Consider the following 7,367-nt stretch of genomic DNA (forward strand, 5'->3'; position numbering starts at 1 on the left):
TATCAACAAAAGGCTTACTGTGTAAATACTTGAAGACGCAGGCTCTGCGAACATCAGTTGGAAGGGATTCGGGCAAAGGAACGACAACTTGCCTTTCAAGTAATGTTTCAGATCCTTTAGCTCCTGACTTTCCAACTGTCCGCTCTAGTCGCCGGATCTTCTCCCTGGCATCATCCAAATCCGACCGAAGACGACCAATCATCGAATTCTTTTCTCCTGCCACCTCCCAAGCTAGATTCCGAAGGCGAGCAATCTCAACATCTTTAGCTTTAGAGATTTCCCAAAGCCTAGAAACTTCATTGCTCAACCTCTTGAGTCTAGTAACTGCTTCCACTTGGTTGTGGAAGTTACAGCAAGACTCCTGCAAACAACTTTCGAGTTAGCGAGGAGCGAGAAAAGTAATTTTTCAAAATCGAGAGGATAATGAAGAAAGACTTACATCACCAGTTACTTCGTAAAGACTTCATCTGGAAGTTTGGAAAGAACTGCGCTCTCAGAAGTCATTCGAGCAGCAGTACACCATTCCAATGCTCTGTCAAACTCGTTTGACACTAATTCAGGCGAAGGATGAGAAGGATGAACTACACCAAGCAAAGGCTGAGCTTCATCACTTGTCACCCGACGGCGCTTCCTGGTGGCAAAATCCTCCAACTCAAAAGGAGAGGAGGAGGATGCCAAACAAGCACTGGAGTTAGAAATAGGAGTAGCACCTGCTGGGACCACACCTTCATCAGACACCAACATAGTTGCCTCGGATTCCCGGAGAGTCTTCTTCGGGGGTGCACCAACCCGGCTCAATGCTTCCATGTGTTGATAAAAGCTCAACACAACATTCCTGGGAAGACGGAAGATATCAGAAGAAGTCATAAGAAATTATGAAAACATAAGTAAGCAAGAAGACCGTTACCTTTTAGATTGACTAACAAGGGAAGTGTCATCCAGGGCTTCAAACTCCTGGCGATCAGAAGGAGCAAGACTGAGGGAGCTCCACTCTGCAGCTTTCTCATGATCCTAAGTGACCCTGTCGGTCATCTTCAGGGTCCACTGGGGGATGAAGATCTCCTCACCATCCGTCGAAGCTTTGGATTTTTTATTGGAGGGAGCATCAATTGTGTCATGCCTCCTCTTGGTTCGGACGGAGGAGGAGACGTTAGCCCTATCCACCATTGGTTTCTTCCCTTTACCCGAAGCATCAGCTACAGGCCTGATATTCCCGATACCCCTATAAGAGGGGTCGGGAGAGGGAAGAGAAGCCTCTTGATCTGCATTCAAGACCCGGGCGATCGTTGCTCGGCTGTCACAACGGCCCTAGCGGCCTTCACCCGCAGGCTTTCGGGGTTCGTTACGGGAGGCACCGCAAAGAAGAAGGACAAGAATCAGAATTCAAGACATATCACTTCAGTCAAATCAAGGGATGATGGTTAGAAGCTCACAATGAGCCAAGCCCCAATACTGAAGGATGGAGTTATACTCCATTTCATATCCATGTATCTCTTGATACCACGGAATGGATTTGATCTTCCTGATGGCCGCCTCGTCTTCTTTGGATAAGGGAAGGCCCCGGTTACTTTCGGACGAAGAAGTAAACCTCCTCCAGGTGGTCGGGAAGTTAAGATCTGATGGAGACGCTCGACAGAAAAAGTATCGTTCGCGCCATCTTTTGTGGTTAGAAGGGCAAGTTCCTTTGACAAGGATGCTGCCCCTCCAATCAAGTTCAGCCTTATTGCGTTTGGAAAGAAAGACCCATCCGGGAGGATGGGAGATAGAAAGAACATGAAAATGTACAAAAAGAGAAAGAGATGGCGTAATGCCAAGCTCAAAACACAAACCCAAGAAGCCGACGATAAGACGCCAGCTATTGGGGAGGAGCATTCCGGGACAAATGTTCCAGTGATTCAAAACTGCGGAGAATAAAGGATTAAAAAAGGGAAAGCGAACCCTGCTTTCGAGTGCATCTATGTACAGAGAAAATTCACCCGAAAGGGATGAATCAACCCTCTCATCGGGGTGGGGAGCCCTAACCGATATGAGGAAGGAAGGTCAAAATCTTGGACAGCTGAAAGAAGGGTTTCTCCATTATAAATGGAGGGAACAGAGCCAGGCCCACCATTGGACCCGGAGGTTTGAGGCTGCCTAGAAGACTCGACAATCTTGGAAGATCCACACTCGAGAATGACAGGAGAAGTTTCGGTTTTTCTTTCAAAACCTTTTTGAGAAACTTCAGCGAACTCCTGCCAGAGGACGGTTAGGGTTTTGTTATCACTATCCGACTGTTCGGGAGCAGGAGAAGCAAAAGCATCACTGCTATCACCAACATGGGGTACTAAAGAAGCCCTATCGTCCGCCATTACTCGTTCTCGTAAACTACAAAAAGAAAAGACCAAGTAAACTTACCGATTCGGTGGGACGGAAGCTTGAGAGCGGGGAAGGTGCGAAGCGAACAACAAAGGTTCAAATTCCAGACAGGGAAGAATGAAACCTATGAAGACAACAAACCGCTTTTAAAACTCCCGCACGAGTGTTCGGGAATCTGAACGATCGAGATTGATTCAAAATCAACGATCAAGATTGAAAGACGTTTTGAAAGTTTGAACTCACGAATCCGAAATAGGCGTTCGGAAACCGTCGCTTGGATGACGTGAGCCACGACAGATCAACTGCAACGAAGACATGTGGCCTTACACTCACAACGCTCGAGGAAAAGTGACCACCGCATTAAATGTGATATGACATTTAATGAAGCACGCAGAGATCATCACCCGACGACGAACCCGAGTTAAAAACCAAGCCCTCGGGATCGACCGAACGCTTGGTCCGGGGGCTCGTGATATGGAGAGTTTATGATCCGACGGGGTTCATACCTGGTCCGACCCTCGACCCCGGTCGAGACGGAGAAAACCGAATCGCTCTCGAGCGAACCGGAGCCGGAAGATGGCTTGCTGAAGAAGAAAGATTATTCTGCTGCAAGCGTGCCCTAATCTTACTTATGGATTAGGGTAATCACCCTGATGACAACAGACTCAAACTGACGGCTGCGGATAATCATCATCAAAGGGATAACTATCACATAACCTAACGGTTATCTCAGGAGTCCTCTACTAGCCCAAACTAGTAGAAGTCTATCGCTCAACGGATCTTATTGACAAGATCCAACGACTACCCGATAGAAGGCTCGAGTGCATCCAACGAAGGAGATTCGAAGGTACACTCTATATAAACCTCACTACCATACAAGGTGAGGGACGGATCAATCGATCAAAAAGAATACTATCTGAGACTCAGGTTCAGATACATACTGATAGATTCAAACTATCAGCGTCCTGTTATCTAGATCACCTTTCCCGTTTCTTCATTCATTAGCTCTGTGCTTCTAGCAGAGCCGTTTGTGATTAAGTTCATCAACTGACTTAGCCTTCGGAGGTGGACTCCCGACCCCAGCGGTCGGGCCACATCTGACGCTTTCGTTTTGCAGGACATCACGTGGAGATCCAAGGGCTGAGCAGATTTTGGACGCATCACCTACGTACAAGAAAGGTAAATTAATTGTATTCCCAATATTCGTATTCATACTTCTGCACTCAAGCAGAGCCTTTGTGATCAGTTCATCACCTGACTTAGCCTTCGGAGGTGGACTCCCGACCCCCACGGCCGGGCCACATCTTACGATTGTTTTATAGGTCATTTATCAGTGATCTAAGGGCTGAGCAGATTTTGGATGCATCACATATGAAATAAGAATAACATGTCACCCTCAAATATACATGGATAAAAAATACATAATACCAAATATGTTAAAGACATAAAATTTTAGCCAACATTAACTAACCAAGTAACATTTCAACATTTGTGTTAAAATATATAAGGCTCACATGTAATCTTGTAAATACCGCCGGATAACAATAACTTTCAAAAATTCCTTTCACCTTTAGATGATAAGAAACTCCTAAATTATGCTTCCCAAATTATTTTAATGTATTAACCCACATTTAAGAATTGAATACAACAATAATCTCGAAAATCTTATTATCTTTGGGTAAATGAAATTCTTTAAATTATTATTCATTCCCACTTGTGTACATATATTATTATTATTATTATTATTATTATTATTATTATTATTATTATTATTATTATTATTATTATTATTATTATTATTATTATTATTACTTAGATGACATAACCTTTGGGTAAATGTCACCAAACTTTGACTATGATACAGACAATAAGAAAGTGGGGGTGATGCCACTTTGATGGATTACATTCCTTCTCTTATTATCTCTATCCAAAATTTGTAGTGGAAGTACAAAAATATGCACAATATATTAGTATAAAGCATAACCAACTAAGGAGTTAATATACAATCATAACAATTATAAGCATAATTATTATAGAAATTGGCTCTTATGCCAATTGATTGAGTAACTTTTGATTTTTCTTAAAACCTTAATTAAATTTCATGTAAAATTAGAATACAATATAGTGTTTAAAAGAATTTTACATATAATAAACCTGACATATGTTGAAGAATAAACCAAATATTCAATGCTAAAATGTACAAAGTGACGATGCCTTCTTTATCTTCTCGTCTTTCTTACTATACCTCTTTCTTGTGGAGAGAGAAGAGAATAAAAAACTTAAATGATTGGAAGGACCCGTCATAACTATTTATAATAGCAATCCCAAACCTTAGTTCACTTCTACAATGGACCGGTTTAGTCAATTTTAAATCTGATGGCAGTGCATTGGCTCGATGTGTTGAGACTCCATTAATTATTAACCAAAGTAATCAATCAAATCTCACGTATTATATTAAGATAACCCTAACAATTCAATTAGTTCTGAAATTCGACACCAACGAAACAACTGTTCGCCCCCTCTTGGTGGAGCTCATAATTATGGAAAGTTTGTCGCCAACAGTAGCCATATTCAAGATCCCTATTTTGCAAGGGAAATCAGGCGTGTAACTGGCTCGTCTCTTTAATGAATCCCTTTTATCTTGACCAAACAGAATATGCTCAAGTGAATAATGGAAACTGCAACTCCATTAATGTGGTTTAAAAATAAAATTCATTCTCAACCATCGTTTCATTAAAATAGTAAAATAATAATAATCGGAAGAAACCGACTTTATGTCGATAAGCGATATTGATGAAGTCTTTGCCCAGAAAAAGGATGTAGATGAAGTCTTTGACCAAAAATAGGATATAGATGGAAGTCCCAGCAAATGAATTCTAATGAACCGTTGCAGGACAACCCCACTTGCTGACTACCACCGATGTTGGTTTTTCATCTTCAACCATCATCAATGGAATTTAACCGAAAAACCATCGTCAATGGAAACCGAGTAATATAAAAATCCCAATCCATTTTGTCTTTTGATCATAGAGAACAAGAAGAAGAAAATGGGAAGCAATCTGGGTCTGTTGTTGTGCTTCTCTATCCTCGTTGGTGTAGCAGTTGCAGACTGGAACATCTTGAACCAGAGGAAGACAGGGAAGAACTCGGATGACCTGAAGATAACCCTGAAGAACTACTGTGAAGCTTGGAGGATCAATGTCGAGCTTCATAACATTCGTAAATTCGAAGTTGTCCCTGAAGAATGCACAGACTACATCGGCAAGTACATGAGTTCCACTCAGTATAGAGTTGATTCAGAAAAAGCACTAGAAGAATGCAGCATCTATCTCAGTAAGACCTTCAGGTCGAGTGGTGATGGCAAAGATGCATGGATCTTCGATGTTGATGATACCCTTCTCTCTACTGTTCCGTACTTCAAGGAACATCACCACGGGTACTGTATATAGCTCTACTTTAGTTTCTTTAAGCCCAGAACAGAAATCAGATTCAGGTTTGATCAATGCTCAGATGACTTCTTTCTGTAGTCATTGATTTTCTGATCCCATATCTGAAACCATATCTGTTGAGCAAATCTTAAAAAAAATGAAGATGGTTTCTTTAGGTATATTGCCTTTTAACTTTGTTTAGTCATTTCTGTTTAGGGGGAGATGTTCAACATTACAGCCTTTGAAAAATGGGTGTGGGAGGAAAAAGCTCCAGCTTTGAAGCACTCAATGAACCTCTTCAAAGAGATAAAAGAAAGAGGGTTGAAGATCTTCTTGATCTCTTCAAGAGGAGAACACCTCAGGGCTCCCACAACTGATAACCTCCTCAAGGTTGGCTATTTTGGTTGGTCTGGTCTCTTATTAAGGTGAGTTAAAATCTGTTCTTCCACTTTGTTCAAAGAAAAGCTAGATTCATTTTGCAGGTCCTCTTAATTTCTCCTTTCCATTTCATAATAGGAATACTCATTATTTCAAATAAGTATGATCTCCCCCTCTTGTGTTTGTAATAGGAGCTATAAGAACAATGGCATGACAGCAGGACAGTACAAAGCAGAGCAGAGGAGGAAGCTGATCAATGAAGGCTATCACATATGGGGAATGGTTGGATCACAGTGGCCCAGCCTTTTGGGACATCCTAGTGCCATGAGAACATTCAAACTTCCCAATTCCTTGTATTACATTCCCTGAAAGGCAAGGCATCTCTATTTCATCACCATTCGACCCCAACAAAAGTCTCCTAATCTGAAGCTTCTTCCATTACCACCCACATGCACCCTCTGTTTGACTTGGATATGGAACATTGTTTGAATATTAACATCAATTAGAACATTCAGTACTATTTCTCACAGTTTGCATCATTTTATGCTTTACCAACAGTACCGTAAATTGAGTTTCATTAAGAAACCTCCCTTCGAATTTGAATAGCAGAGCCTTTTCATTGGCTCTCTACACTTCCAAGGCCAAGGCACCCTATTCTCTTTTTCTTAATCAGAATAACAAAAATAAATTCTTTAGTGATTGGTCGAGTAGAACTCTTGATCGTATAAAGGGAGTGAAGATTCCCGTATATATATTTGCAAAAAGGATCATTTTAATTAAGAAGCAAAAAACACAGTAACTACAAGTACATCAAAGAGGATCCCTCCCCACCCTTCAGCATTGCCATCAATGGGGGCAAAATCCTCGAGCAAGTCAGAATATTAATTCTTATTGTAACTGAACAATCTTGAAATACCCATAGCATCATTAGATAGTTCCTGCAATATGGCTCTTGGCCATTTATCAGCTTCGCAGCTGACTTAGCAAGGATATCTGCCACACGATTTGCCTCTCTAAAACAATGAGAGATCTTCCATGAGGTCAAGCTGAGATAAGACCTGATTGCCTGCCATCTTTGCTTAACATACAAACACCGCTTGTGAAGTACCTGCTGGCATCTCAAATGGATGCGTTCCTTGCGGGTTGTGAAGCTCCAAAAGACGAAGAGATTAACCTTCAAGAGATTTTGCTTTTAGCGAGTTAGCA

General features: G+C 41.5%; 1 pseudogene; it reads left to right on the forward strand.

Annotated features, from left to right (window-relative positions):
• Positions 1–5,396: 5,396 nt before the first annotated feature.
• Positions 5,397–6,530, forward strand: LOC149013391 (acid phosphatase 1-like; annotated as a pseudogene).
• The last annotated feature ends 837 nt before the right edge of the window (positions 6,531–7,367 follow it).

Source organism: Hakea prostrata, chromosome 6 (genome assembly GCF_041222555.1).
Source record: "Hakea prostrata isolate BN-2017 chromosome 6, UWA_Hpros_2, whole genome shotgun sequence".
Taxonomy (NCBI): domain Eukaryota; kingdom Viridiplantae; phylum Streptophyta; class Magnoliopsida; order Proteales; family Proteaceae; genus Hakea; species Hakea prostrata.